This window comes from Marmota marmota, unplaced genomic scaffold (assembly GCF_001458135.2).
Source record: "Marmota marmota marmota unplaced genomic scaffold, marMar, whole genome shotgun sequence".
In the NCBI taxonomy this organism is placed as follows: Eukaryota; Metazoa; Chordata; class Mammalia; order Rodentia; family Sciuridae; genus Marmota; species Marmota marmota.
This window is the reverse complement of record NW_026000026.1, coordinates 57,673,484-57,689,972: the sequence shown is the minus strand read 5'-3', so window position 1 is coordinate 57,689,972 and position 16,489 is coordinate 57,673,484. Positions and strand designations below refer to the sequence as shown.

Genomic DNA, 16,489 nt, shown 5'->3' with positions numbered 1-16,489 from the left:
GGTATGATGTCCTTCCTGATGTTGTAGGAATTACCAACCCTCATTATTATTACTTTCTCCTCTCCTTCCTAGTTACCCAGAAGAAAAAAAAATCACCAGTCTTACAATTACTAAGGGTAGTATGGCTAGTTCCAGTGAATAGAGAAATAAGCAAAATCCCAAGTGTCAATTCATGCCTGACCCACTGAAAACCTTTGTTCCAATCTCCAGCTTCCTCAAACCATGGCAGTGACCCTTGAACCCAGGCTTACATTGCAAAACTGTTAGATGGATATTTAAAAATCACTTGAAGGGAGTTCCCTTAGACAAACCAACTTAGATCACTATTATCCACTATTATTTCTGTGCTTATTTGATAGCTAACAATGGCTTAGTTTAATCTGACTAATAACAGGCCAAATTACATCTCGATTATTTAGAAAATCAAATGATAGAAATGGTCGAAGTATTTTAAACATCCTTTTGTCATCCCCATAATTCACAAATTCTACTTTAATACATTTGACTTTGCTTCTGTTTCTCTGTTAACAGTAGATTCTGGCTCAGTGGACACGGCACACAGAGTGGAACTTTCTTGTTCATGTTCAGGATAGTTATATGTTGACATGGGAACTTTGATGAAGAGTTTTCTTACTATTAGGCTACAGGTGAACATTCATTACTAACTCCAGTGCCACAGTCTGGCTGGACACAAATCATGAGCCACTGAAGCAGGAACAAACTTTATTTCTGAACTCCACCAGCACACTCCACACACGCTACCCGGGAATCCTCCTGAACCACGCGGCCCATCTAGGAACCAGCAACCAGAAATATCCCTCCTCTTGCACTTCCCCAACCAATGGGAACTCTCCGGAAATCCCTGCGAAAGCTCAACTGGAACTCAATGAGAACTCTGCGAGAACTCGCTGGTGTCACCTCTCAACCACTACTTCTGGCAAAAATGCCATGCGTCATCCCGACTCGGCTATGGCCCTCAACACTCCAGAAACTTAGTATTGATTGTTTCCTTTCTCATGTTTCTTTGTTATGACTGGGAAGATACTATATGTTCCTGGTGACAAAATCTACTAAAATAAACAAAAACACAATGCACTTTTAGTCAGTGACAATCTATTCTCCAAATTGACCATAAAGATGTATGTTCCATAGGAAGACATAGCAGGGTTCCTAAACAAATGGATATAATTATTCATCTTTATTCTCTGCTAGTAAGCAAGCATCTTAGAAGACGAAACTAGCTACTTTAGCAAATTTTCCTTAAGATAAATACTTACATTATAAATATTCCCTGTTTTCATCAGTAGAATTTATTGCTAATGATAAATGTTCATGTCCCAAATTGTAGTGTGTTTTTTTTAAAATAATCCTTTCTAACGCAACCACTTAGTTGTTATAGGTCACTTGAACCCAAAGTAACTTTTAATTCAATACTCAGCATACTTTTATGATATTAGGTAATATGCACATCCAGCATGAAGAAAACTTAATGCCCTTCATAAGCAGCATAATAAAGGCAATAATTGCCAGCAGAACACTTCCAATGACCTAACGTCCAGCCCATAAACACCTCTGCATTGGCTGTCTTACTTGCTCTTAGATGAATCTCAGAAGGTGGCAGACCATTTTTTAGTGCAAACTGGCATTCGATTATGGTCTTCACTTAATTAACTATAGTACTCACAAGGTCAATTTGTTCTCTATACACAAGATATTGCATCTTCCTTATCAAAGGAGACAAAGAAATGTCTGTTCTATAGCTGAAATCAGGTTAGCATCTTGTGTAACGATCGGTAAAAACTTGCATTATTGGCCTTAATGGGGATATGAAAGGGTAATCTAATCAGAGAGCAATATACTATGAGAGTTAGAATGCCATTTAAGAGGATTTATTCATCTCCACAGTATACCGAGATAGATAGTGATGGCAATTTTGCTGCTTAGTAGGGAAGCAAAAGCACCAAGAAATCAGTGGACACTAATGCAGAGCAAATTAGAAAAAGGCTTTACACACCTCTTGCCATGTCCATTATATTTTAACCAGAATTAAACAAAACCTCTAGATTTTAGGTTTAAGGTGAGCTCAAACATGCCAAATGTTATAAAAGTATATAAACCCATATAAAAAAAAAAAAACCTGAAACCCTGCTTGTGCACACTCACACACACAGACACACATTTATCTCCCAAACCATTGATAAACAGCTGTAAATCTCCTTTCTTTCCTCAAAATTATTCTTCAAAGTACGTGCTCAGGTCTCTTCTTGTCTCCCTCTTCTGTGTGCCAAAAGTCTCTCCTCATATCCCTGTTTTCCCAATCCTAGTGACCATCTGTGTACCTTCTGCTGTCTTAAGTCCTCTGCTTCTAGGTGTTTACACTCTTTCCAGCATAGGTTTTGACCTCTCTGCTTCCCTAATTCCATATCTCCATTCATTGCCCCATTAACTCAAAACTCTAGGTATACTCCTAATAGTCCCTAAAAGGCACGTGTGCATGTAAAATTATCCAGGGTGACGGGAAGGGAACAAATAAATCTACAGAAACTTAAACTTCAATATATATTTTATTCTTGACACACCTACACATATATGTATACATATATATAATTTATTTTACTAAATTTATTATTGAAGAACGCATTCTCAGGAGAAACACAATCCCGGATTTTCACTGTGATCAAAACTGTAAAAGTCTAGTTCAAGGCAAGATATTCCTCTTGTCCTTGATTGCGAAGCCTGATGATGATAAATTGGGTTTGTTGCAAACCAGGTCTTGCCATTGGTTGCCAGGTATATTCTTCTGCATATTTTTGGTATTTAATCAAACATTCCATACAATAGCTAAAAGCAATAAGTAAAGAAAAAAAACTTTAGAATTAGACTACCTAAGCTCAAATTATGATTCTGCTACTTATTACTTTTAAGACTATGGGGTACCATTTAGCCTTTTTATGTCTCTGAACCTTCATGTGTAAAATAAAGATAAAACTAATTTTAAAAGTCACTGTAATAATTTAATATATTAAAATGTGTAAAAAAAATCCAGTGGAACAAGGAGCATATGAATCATTAGAAAGAAGAAAATGTCTCACTATCTGCTACTCCCTGTGATAGCAACAATGAGAAAAAGTCCAAAGTCCAAAGCCTCATATCACTGAAAGGACATGCACACTTGTAAAATCAAACTTTTGTCTGTTGGCAAACAAGACAGCATTTTACAATATATTCATGTAGATTTTCTAATATTGGTGATACTTTAATATATATCATGCATTTAAATATATGCATTATCATCATGTAGCAATAGGAACACAGAATAAACAGACAAACTACAGTAAAAATCAGCTTATCTTTAAGTGAATTATCTTACATCCCTATTTCATGTTTTGGTATTTGTAAAAGAACCATGAAAATAATTATTAAGATTCTGTGATGTTTAATTAAGACTTTGCAATATTTGGCATGTAGTTTGTTTTCTAACAATATTCAAGACTTACCAGGTGCCTAGGAACTTCAGACTCACTAAATTTCAATGGAGGAACTGATCTCTATTCTTAAGAAATGACAATTTAAAGAAATGGTCTGTAGTCAGTGTTCTGGACTCCTGTGGGTGTCCAGGGATATTTCTCCAAAACCATAAGTATACTTAGCCTATTGATGACTAAATAAATAATGCATTACAAACATAAGTATTTTCAGAATTTAAAATAATTTAAAAGCATGATTTTTTTTCATTATGCCTTGTCTTAACAAGTAATAATAGTGCAATCATCTCAGGAAATACTAAAATTGTCTGCAAAACAACTCCCCATCTTAAAATCTGGAAACCACCAGTCAAAGGACATTAGACTAAATATTTCCAAGTTATTTTAAATCCTTGATTCAAAGCATGGCTCTTATTTTAGCTGTCCATCTTTTCCCCCCACACTCTAGTTATTTTTATAGTTTCTTCTTTATACTTTGATTTTATAGTGTAACTGCTCATACATATTTGTTCCAATGCTAGATTTCTAATATGCTTAGAATCATTCACTATCAGAGTTTAAAAGGACCTTAAAGTCATCTAGTTCAACCATCCATCAGATGCATGAATTATTCCTACTTATATCTACATTCACTCTCATGGTGCTTTAAATATACCCTAGACATTAGCCCTATAGCCAAACATTAACTCTAACTCTAAATGGAATTCTTAATTCATCAGCACTTTTAAAACTTCCCACTTGTAACAAGAATCTCAATTAAAGTGTATTTAACCGCTACTTTCACAAGATGACTGATTCTCCATAATATATATTGAGCTAGCGCATCATCAGTACCCAAGTCACTCTCATGGATAAAATTAGATATGTAGGAAGCTGTGTTAACTCTTTCTAACCACTAAGGCATCATTTAGTTTGCTAAGTGTAGGGACTGTAAAGATGTATACACCAGACAGAGGCTTGGATGCTAGATAGCTTGACAAGAAGTAAAATATATGGAGCCAGAAATAAATGACCTTTTTTTGTAAGAATGGTGCTTTTTAGTACATGTTAAATACAAAAGAAACTGATTATTAAATGCTGTGAGCCATCATTTAAATGGATTTCATCCCAAGTTTAAATCTATATAGACATTCACTCTTTGAAGCATCACATTAAGAGAGAGTTGTATTGCCTGTTACAGAGCTCATATTGACAGAGATGTTGTGATAATGACAGTCATTAAAATAACTGCCTAGTCAGACTTAAAATGATAGGCACTAAATTTGTGTTGATGAACTGTTAACTTCCTTTTTAGTTGTAGTGGTACAAAATGAAAAGTATTCAATTTGAAGTTTCTCCTTCTTTCTCTTTCTTTTCCTTAAAATCATGTTATTTGTGAAGCTTTTCCAATAGACATGAAAATAATGCATTGTTAAAGTATCCATTGTACTTATGCAAAATGAACCTATGTCCATTAATTTTGAATATTAAAAATCAGAAACATTGTTTTACCCTGAACCTTCCCCACTACCTTATATTCATTGTTGTTGGATATCGAGTGTATGCTACAGTCTAGCTTTAACTTAGTCACCAAGAATGAGTCAACAGCCAGCACAAAAATGATGACCATGTTCTTACAACCTCAGCATGCTGAATTCTATGGTTCAACCCTTTAATCTACAACTCCTTTATAAGAGTCTTTAGAAGCAAACAAATCCTACAGACATCTTAGTATCAGCCTGGTAGTCTTTAGGACTTTTGAGCTACTGATTTTTAAGCTGTTGTATTTATTTGTCACATCACTAAGTATGGGGTAGTTTTTAATGATAGCAACAGAAGGAAATTTTGATAATTATTTTATTGTATTCCAGGACTGTGAGAAACTTGTGCATGAGTGAAATGAGAATTTGATACATCAGGTGCATTTCTTAAAGCTGTTGCTGTTCATTTATCTCCTAGAGTTTTCTGATGATGCTTTTGAACAAATGACTGCTCGATTGTGTATTTAAAGGAGCCAAAGATTAGTTCATTCCACACGCTCTGGAAAGTGCACATTTTTGCAATTTCTGTTATGTAAGGTATATTTTAAACTCATTCTTGGTGACTAAGAGAAAGAAAGAAATGCAGAATAAATTTGGCCAAAATGTGCTATGTACATGTATGAATATACCACAGTGCATTTCATCTTTATGTATATCTATAAAGCACCAATTAAAACAATACATAAATAGAAGGAATACCAATAGAATAGGGAAGAGGAACAGAGAAAGCCAAGAAAAGAGGAAAGCAGGAAATACTAGGGGCTGAAATTAAACAAATTATATTCCATGTGTATATGATTATGTCAAAATGAGCCCCACTATTATGTTTAACTGAAAACATTTTGAAAAATCTCAAAATAATCATTGTATCAGAAATTTATTACTTCAACTATTTACAAAGCCCAGTATTTGCTGCAAGCATAGGGACCTTTAGAATTAAAATTATTGTGTATGTATATGTATGTGTATGTCTGTGTGTAATTTTGAAAGTAAGCTTTTGAAAAAAATAACAGCATATATAAAAGTATAAAAATATTTAGTAAAAAGGCTGATCAAATTTCATAAAGTGAATGATAAATATATAAGAAGTACAATATCCAAAACCAGTTTATAATTATTCAGAAATGCCCATCCTGACACTAGCCACAGTCAAAACTCTTTTCTGATTTCTAACATCATAGATTTGTAGTGTATGGAAACATCTGAAGAAGTACCCAATGATGTATCTTCTTCCAGGGAAGATTTACCATTTCTTCTCCTGCAGGATTTATTTCTCTTCATCTAATCCAGCACAAAGCTGAATTCAAGATTTTCATTAGTGCCCTTCTACTTCTGATGAAACTAGTACTGTATGTACCTAAGCCTTAGCCTTTCAGGGTTGGTTCCCTGAAGTGCTCATCAGTTCGCCACTCCCAAGCACACCCTGAACTTGTTCCTTGAATCCACAGGACAGGGAGACTCTCACATCACCATTCTACTTGTAGAGTGGTGTTTTAACAGTCTTTTTCTGTCCTGGGAAGCTTCAATAACTTGCAAATGTTTTCAGGAAGAAAATAGTCAAAACAATGACTCTCAAGTCCAGTTTTGTCCCTCTTACTAAACAAGACTATGAAAACAACATTCTGCTTATTCATACAGTTTCAAAATGTGCTCCTTTCTCCTCGAAAAAAAGACCCAGTTCTCAACCTCTTGATGGCATACAGAGTCAGCTAATGTCCTTTAGGAAAAGAAAAAACAGTGCCATCAAATTATCATTTCAACAATCTGTGAAGTGAATAGAGAACCTCCATCTTGGGAGCAAATTTTTACCCATCACACATCAAATAGAGCACTAATTTCTAGGGTATATAAAGAACTCAAAAAGCTAACCACCAAAAAAAAAAAAAAAAAAAAGCCTAACCAATAAATGGGCCAAGGACCTGAACACACACTTCTTAGAAGATGATATACAATCAATCAACAGATATATGAAAAAATGTTCATCATTGCTAACAATTTGAGAAATTTGATTTGTAAATCAAAACTACTCTAAGATTTCATCTGACTCCAGTCAAAATGGCAGCTATTGTGAAGACAAACAACAATAAGTGTTGGTGAGGATGTGGGGGAAAAGCACACTCATACACTGCTGGTGGGACTGCAAATTGAGCTAGGCAAGCACTCTGCCACTAAACCACAGCTCCAGCCACCACAATTTCTTATTGCCTGACACTTTCTGTGAAAAATAGTTATTTTTTACTATATTATTTTATTAAGTAGAATAGATTGCATATCTAGTAAGATAAATTTTCTAGAAGATAAAATGCAGATGGGATCATATTGAAATGATCTCCTTATGCCATTAAAAATGTTGGCTTATTGATAAACACTACATTAAACTCTGTGATAAATCTTTCAGGGTTCTGCTAATCTACATGATTTCATCCAAAAGTCTTTCTACTCTATGTTGTATGGTCTAGTTACCCTAGCCATCATTTAGTTCCTTGATTCTGTACTAAGCTTTCCCATCACAAGAACTTAATTGTTGGTTCCTTGCATAGAAATCTTTACTGAGATGTAGACAGAGTGACTTCTATCCTTATGCCAGCTTCAACTTAAATTTAAAATTCTTAGAGATTTTTCTGTCCATCTAAAGAGACCTCATTATTGTACCCACTATTATCTCCTATCATAGCATTCTGTAATTTTAAAAATTTGTACAATATAACTTTTTGACTTCATGTTTAAATATAACCTCTAATTTGTCATGAGAGAAAATTGATTGTCCTAATCATCTTATTTTATAACACAGTTTCTTGTACTTAGCAGATACACAAAGACATTTTTGCCACTTACTGATCTAAGACAGAAAAGGAAAGGAATGCTAAGATGATTTAAGACTGAATTGATTAAATAAATAATAAAATAAACAAAAAGCACTTCTCAAATTATCTTTTCCAGAAACACCTAGACAAGTATTTGCATAGTCTACAATTCCTTGACTTCTCTAGAAATAATATTCAAAAAAATGTTTTCAACCTTAAAACAATAGGGTTTTCTTTGCAAAAGATCATGTTCACAGGCTGGAGTTGTAGATCAGTGGTATAATGCTTTCTTAGCATGTGTGAGGAACTGGGATTAATTCTTAACACCACATAAAAATAAATAACTAAAGGTTAAAAATTTAAAGGTCATGTTCACTGCATTTACATCACTTGCTAGGTATTATCTCCATTTTCTTGATTTGATTGATATATTTTTATCAATATATTATATTTTCTACTTTAAAACAATAAGATATTGCTCCTACTATGACATTTAGTTGAATTGATGCATGCAGAACTTTGATAATGTTAGAAGCTTTAATTCAACTATTAGTTGTAGCACAGTCAGTCCTTAGGAATAGTAGATAAAAGAGTGGAAAATTGATTATGTAATGTTGTCTGTGTGAGAGAAGGCCTTGTTTTAACAATTTAGTAATCTTTGGCTGAAATAAAACTATGTACCTTTAATACAGAATACAAAAGAAACATTGTTTGAAAACTGGGATAATTTTCATTTGAAAAGTAATGTTTTAGTTTGTGCAAAGATAGCGTTATATGATTTCAGATTACCTAATAGTATGACTTTCCATTTCTTGAAAAGCTTGAGTCAAATTGCTCCTAACTTTGCATAGTGACTCACATAGTATCTTTGACCAACAAAACAAAGCATACAGCAGGAAAAAAATCCTAAAAGCAAAACAAAAACAAAAACAAAAACAAAAACAAAAACTACTAGAATAATGAGAGAAATTTCAAATTTTTATCTTTTCCCCTTTTCAACCTAGTCATCTGGTTGGCCTGCTCTTTTTCTACCACTTATGTTCCCTGTGAATGCAAGTTCCAAAACATAGTTGGTATATATTATGTGTACATGTTGAAAATAAAAAAGGAACCACCTGACAGTATTTACATGTTTTTATACCCTCTTCATCTAACTTAACAATTTTGAAGAATTATTAATAACGTGATATTAAAATAATTGTTTTAATACCATTTTAAAACTAAGTGCTTTATCAGTTCTATGTAGATTTGCTTCACAGAGCAAATGTATAAAATTCAATTACTGGGAAATAATGAATACCCCTTACATAGTTTTTAAACACTTGTGTATTGAATATATATTAAGCACTGATATGGATCCCAAGGAAACAATAGAAAAGAAGGCACACAGATACCTGCATCATGTACTTTAATTCTAGCAAGGACAGATATATAATTAACAATTAACAAAATTACACAAGATGATTTCCATTTACAATATGTGTTTTGAGGGGGCAACAAACCAAGTGAAAGAAGTAAATAGAGGCTGCTTGATATTGGGTCTTGTGAGATGGCTATAATAGATTCTGAATTTTATTCTCAGGAAACCAAGAATGGGATAGTTTTAAGTGAAAGAGTCAAAAGTAAATCTGGATGTGAAGAGAAAAGTGGACGATGATGAGTTTGAAATGAATTTGAAAAAAGCAAGATCAGTTAAAGCATTATTGTGTCAAGAAAGGTGAACAGTCCAGTGATAGCAATGGAGATGGAGGGCATAGACTGATTGGGGGCGTATTTTAAAGTTCTGCATTTAGAATTTAAAGCTTTGTTAGTTTTGTATCCTGATTTAAAATTCACACTTTGTACATGGTTCGAAAGAAAAAGCTGAATGGTCACCTGTCTTTTATATTTTTGTTGATTTTTGTTATGCTTTACCTTTGAATAATTTTCAGATATTTACAATTTATTTTTCTACTAAACATGTCAACACTTTGTGATGAAATAGTTGATTGCAATGTGGGGACACATTTTAAGGGAGGAAAATACATGCTGTGATGTAAAAATGCCCTTTCCCCCTCACTTCTTACATTCTGCTCTCTTAAATTGCAGTTCCTTAGACTAAGACATATTTGACTAGTGTTAATTACACACTGACACATAGTTTTTAAATCATTATAAAGCTTCTGAAACACTTATTGAGTTCTAGGAAATATTCTAAGATGTGTCAAATGCACAAAACCATAAAAGGGTAAGCACTACATTTAGGGATTGTGTGAAAAAGAAAAACAAAAAGGAAAATGAATGCCTTGAAAATAAACATGAATTAAGCTAATAAGTACTCAACTAAACTTTAGCCACTTCAGATGTGAAGCAGATTTTAAAAGAATAGGCTGACATTTCTTTCTGAGAACTCAAAGTTAAAAATCTCAGCACTCATCACATTCCTGTCGGATACTTTTGGAGTTCTGAACAGAACCTATATTTCTAGGTGTATTCAATGTGTTCCCAAAGTAGGTTGAATCCAAGTCTTTAATCAAAATTTTTGTCACAGCCTGAGAGTGTGATTCAAAAATAAGAATTGCACAATTGTGAAATGCAGACCAGAGTTGTTGACCCCTGTTTGGTACTATCGTGAATCATATAAGGTCATAAGAGAAGCACTACACTGGTCATCTTGCCTCTGCCACTCATTAGATGCAGACCATTGAGAAAGTCTTTGAACCTCTCTAAATCTCTGCTCCTCCATATGAAGACTAAAGAGATTATACTAGATGACATATGAAGTCCATGTCCGTTCCAAAGGGTTACAATTTTCTCCATAACATTATCCTAGATATGGAACTTTTTCCCATAAGCCATAAAGAATCTATCATAATTTCATAATATTTTAACTGGTCTAAAATTCCTTCCTCTCAATTAACACTATTTGATCAGATCTTAACACAAATGACTCATCTTGGATAGACTCTGTTGATAATGGAAAGTAAATCAAACAATTTAACTCTCATGTACTCAAGATCATTGAATAACTTTTAACCAGAGAAAAAGTGAATAATAAGTTTCAGGTCATGTATCAATTCTGGTAAACATGTAAGAGTTATAAAGAGTAACTGACTTTGGGTCTGTGTTCAGGAGGAGAATATTGTAATATCACTTCTGGTATGGATGTAGGATGAGGAAATATCATACGAACAAAATCTAGCCATTTGTCATTTCCTTAGTACCAAGTGAACTGCGATGGACTAGACCAACTTTCAACATCACAAGTACAAATGGAGGAGTCACAAAGCGTATCATCTTTATAGTTCATAACGGAGAGGTTGAAATGCACAAATATGAATAAATAATGACAAATCCATACTACTAAATTACCTTACACTTAGGAAATTTATTCCCAAATGCGTTTCTAGTATTTACCCTTCCTGTTTTCAGTCTTTTCCCATCATGTAGATAATGTTGTTTCTCTGTAAACAAGTTAACGCTAGATAAATATGATCGTTAGGACAGTTGTAATAAATAACTTATTATAATTCTAAAAGCCCTTAACGAGGAGGTATGGCCTATGAATTCAATAAGAAAAGAGAATATGCTATGCAATATGTGTGTGTGTATATTATAATTTTTTGATATTTGCTAGTTGTGAATGAGTTTGCAAGGATGGTATTGAATAGCTCTCATATTAAATATGGATTAATATATTTTTGTACTTAAGTGTATGTTATTATTTTTATCTCCACACATATGTTGACAAACTAAAGTAAACCAAAAGATTGATTATGAGACTCTGAATAACAGTGAATATTAATAAAAAAGGGAATTTGTGTAGCAACAATTGAATGCAGGACCATTAATAAATAATAGCTGACTATAAGTGACAGTGGAATTTAGGCAGTGATCATCTTTGACCAAGAAAAAAAAAAAGCAAGAGGGAAAAAGATTGCTGATTTAGAATGTTTCCTGTCTTTTCTTCAAACACACTGTATCTTAAAGTCTCATTTGAACTGGCAAGGTTGCCCTTAGGATCTCTGTATTTGATCAATAACATTTTTCATGTTGACTTCAGAATTTATCCTGAGGAAATGATTACAACAAAGACATAGTATTACCTGCAAATTCATTCATCACAATGTTGTTTTTAAATGTCTGCAGTTTAAAGCTACCATAACATATAAAAGAAGATGTTTGGTGGATAAATTGCATTGCATTTATTCAATGGAATACTTTATAACTATTTTAAGTGCTGCTTTAGAGAATTATATAATAATAAAAAATAGATGGGTTTCTAAGAAGTTAGAAGTTTAGACTTTAGCTTTCATCACTAAATAAGCTGACCCTAGAATAACATGGTTCTAATCATCTAAATATGTAATAGACAAGAAAATTAAACAACAAGAGCAGTATGATCCAATTTTCACATATGCAACAATATTTATCAAACTCCTCCTTACCATACTCTTTATCAGCCTTGACTACACAAGAATGATAAAAAGATTCCATCCTTCTGGATTTCTCAATAAATATGAGAAGAAACAAACCAATTTTACAAATGCAGAAATATTGTTAGTAATAACTAAAATGAATAAAAATAAAGCAAGTTATTGGTTAAGCAGTATGACATAAGTGGACACTATTGTGTTAAATAGAGTGGTCAAGGTCCTCTTTGATAAAATAAAATTTTAATAGAGCCCTGAAGAAGATGATAATAATACGTGATCTTAGAGATCTAAATGAAAGGAAATTCATTCTTTTGTTTTAGAGTTTTTGTTGTTGCTGTTGTTGTTTACCTAATATTTGTCCTAAATATTGCATAATGTGTGTGTATTGTTGGAGCAGAGGAAACTCTATAATCCAAACTTCTTTCCAATACTATTAAATCTACTACTATTGAAACAAAATAGTGCAATTCCTTGGTCTAGAATTTAATAGTTTCTGCAGTTTAATATCAAGCTCTCATCACAGACTTCAAAATTCCATTTTAATCCTTAAAATATTCATAAATCCCCATGCCCAAGTCATACTCCCAAACCTTTTATTTTTTTCTGTTTATTTTCGAGAAATATCCATTCATCCTTTACAGTCTGTTTTACGTTTAATTTAAGATTTATTTAAAATTAAAGTCTGAATAACATTTTGCTTTTTTTCTCCTATGAACTTAAATGATACTTTGCTTTTCCATCTTTTGTGCATTGTGCCATAATTATTTATTTATTTTACATTGTATATAACTGAAGAACAGATGGCATGTCTATTTCATCCTTATATTCTCTATAACACCTTTAAAAGTCTTATGATTGTGTTCAATAAATTATCCAGAAATGCATAACATTGTGATTTCAAATATTGCATAGCTTGCAAATTGTTATAACTTTAATCAAAATTTATGTCCTTATAAAATTTTTAAAAAATCTATTACTTTGTAAGAGAAGTATTTATTTAGTATAGGCAAAAATAAATTTATATCTCATTTAGTGATACTTTGCATTTTGAAATAGATAACCAAATTTTTATTATCACTGAGTATTTTTCATGCTATTCATTCACATTTAAATTCTATTTAAATGACAGAAATTTCTCTCATCTAGTCTTTTGGAATTATTTGTAAATTTAGATTTTTTTCAAGGATTTTTTAAGTTAAGGACAAATTTGGAAAACTTGATGAAAATTTTCTTTACAAGCTTATCAAATATTCCAGTTTTGTACTGATGGAATATAACTTGGTTTTGTAAATTTGTTCCTTGTTGTAATCCACTATGATGATCAGTTCTTTGCAAACATGTATTGTTTTAAATCTCATTATAATCAAACTTAAAATGAAAGGGACCACAAAAATACCTATTTTTTTCACATTATCAACACAAAAATAAATAAAATAATAAAAATGAATAAAATCTAATTTTATTTGGAACACTATCACTGAAGTACATATAAAAGTGAAAAAAGTTTATTATAATGTAAAATGAACATCAATTGCATTTATCAAAACTGGCAATAAAAGAATTGCTTGTAGGCAATATTACATTTGACCCCTTTCTAAGCAGAAAAACCAAGGAGAAAAACCAAGCAAGAAAAAAACCAAGGAGAGCTATGCATGAGCCATAGCTGAAAGGTCACTCTCTCACCTTAGGAAGCTTCCTGGGGTTCAGTACACTTTCATCATCTGGTCACTCTGACTCTTACCTCTCAAAATGGAATATTTCACCCTGAAGATATGTGATCATTTGCCTTGGAGAATGCAACATTGCAATATAAATATGGTACATCCTTGCAAATGAGTAATGTGAGTATAATAAAAGATATTAGCATACCTAGGCTTTAAAAACTGTGTATTTATATGAGATGTAAAAAAAATCAGAATTTTCTGTGAACTAGTCTTATACTGATTTTGAGACCTAGTATAATTTGGGAAATTAAGTAATTTATTTTGACTCAGGAACCAGACCTGCAGATGGAACAAAATCCTTCAAAGTATAAAAGGCTACTAACTGTCATAAAAAATTATAATTAAAAATTATCTAACATTGTTTAAATGTACTTTCAGGGATCCATACTAAGTTCTTTAGATACATTATATCCTCTAATTATCATTTAAAATTAAGGATCTTTTTTTAAAAAATTATTCTCATTAGTTATACATGACAGTAGAATGTTCTTGGATACATCATATATAAATGGAGTATAATATTTTATTCTTCTGGTTGTACATGATGTAGAATGCCACTGGTGGTATAGTCAAATACGTACATAGGGTAATAATATCTGATTTGTTCTACTATTCTTGTACTCCCATACCCCCTCCTCTCCCTTCACCCCCTTCTACCTAAAGTAGCTATTCTTCCCTAGTTGCACAACCACCCCTTACTGTGAATTGCATCTGCATATCAGAGAAAACATTTGGTCTTTGGTTTTGGGGGATTGACTTATTTCACTTAGCATGATATTCACCAGCTCCTTCTATGGAATGGACCATTTTAAGTCTCAAAGGACTTAAAATCAGCATATTACAGTGTGAAATCCACATCAATGTTTATAGAAGTTCAGCTCAAAATAGTGAAACTATGATGGAATCAACCTAGGTGCCCTTCAACAGATGAATGGATAAAGAAAATGTGTTAAATATACACAATGGAATATTACTCAGCCTTAAAAAAGTAAGGATCTCCACATACAACAGAAGTTTGTGTGTCTGCCAAAGACAACATTCTGACTGCCATGAGGCATTGTTTTCCTGTCAGGAAAGCCATCACTGGCAAGTTCCTCCATTTTTCATGGTTGACACAGTAGAAAAGGGGAGACATAGTGGGTGTTGTGTGGCTGTAGAGTAGAGTGCTTGCTTTACTACTGTGAGGCCCTGGGCTCAATATCCTCAGCACCACATAGAGATAAATAAACAATTTAAAGGTGTTGTGTCTATTTACAGCTAGGAGGAGGAGGAGGAGGAGAAGAAGAAAAAGGAGACATAGAACTTCTCTGCATGTCTAAGAGGCTCACAGAAAAAGTGTTTGGGGAAATAAATCTGTTACCCACTAAGAACATTTTTGTTGTTGTTGTTGTTGTTTTGTTTTTTTCTTTCCTTTTTTAATCATTGCATTAAAAATGATACAAAATTGTTGAATTTTCAAGCTCACTGTGTTCCATTCAGAAGTTAAAAATATGTATCTTATATTTTACATTTAAGAGAGTTCTTCAATAGAAACAAAAAGTCTAAAAAGTATACCTTTTGAGACTTTTATTCTTGTGCATCACTTCACTTTAAATATGGTAGTATTTAGAATGTGTAGCATAGCAATCAATAAATATTCTGACAATATATTTTGCATTGAAAAAGTTGTTACACTCTGTTCAAACTAGAAAATTGGTTTATAAGCAACGGGAGTCAATCCAAAATTCCAAGAAGTATTTGGGAGTTTAAATTAAGTGGATCTTGATATTGTAAATAAGACCTAGTTTAGTTAGTGCTTTCAAAAATTCCAAAGCAGATTTTCGTTTCCATACACGGAGATGATTCCACACTGAGGAGAGCTCAGCGGAAGGGGCGCAGCAGCAGGAGCGTTTTTTTCCTGTGCTGGGGTCTGAATCTGGGCAGAGGCCAAGGCAGTGATCCTAGCAGTGGGGGAGGAGGCCGAGGAGGAAATCAAATTAAAGTTGATCTTGTAGATGAGAATTTTACAGAAGAGAAGAAATAGCAGGACCTCCAGACATATCATATGAAGGAGGAAGAAATCAACTAGAGTTAAAAATACTAACCCAATCAACAAATGGGCCAAAGACCTGAACAGACACTTCTCAGAGGAGGACGTACAATCAATCAACAAGTACATGAAAAAATGCTCACCATCTCTAGCAGTCAGAGAAATGCAAATCAAAACCACCCTAAGATACCATCTCACTCCAGTAAGATTGGCAGCCATTATGAAGTCAAACAACAACAAGTGCTGGAGAGGATGTGGGGAAAAGGGTACTCTTGTGCATTGCTGGTGGGACTGCAAACTGGTGCGGCCAATCTGGAAAGCAGTATGGAGATTCCTGGGAAAGCTGGGAATGGAACCACCATTTGACCCAGCTATTGCCCTTCTTGGACTATTCCCTGAAGACCTTAAAAGAGCGTACTACAGGGATACTGCTACATCGATGTTCATAGCAGCACAATTCACAATTGCTAGACTGTGGAACCAACCCAGATGCCCTTCAATAGATGAATGGA

General features: G+C 33.2%; 1 pseudogene; it reads left to right on the top strand.

Moving 5' to 3' along the window:
* The window catches only part of LOC125619140, a 63,926-nt pseudogene that overhangs the window by 45,207 nt on the left and 2,230 nt on the right, over positions 1 to 16,489 (top strand).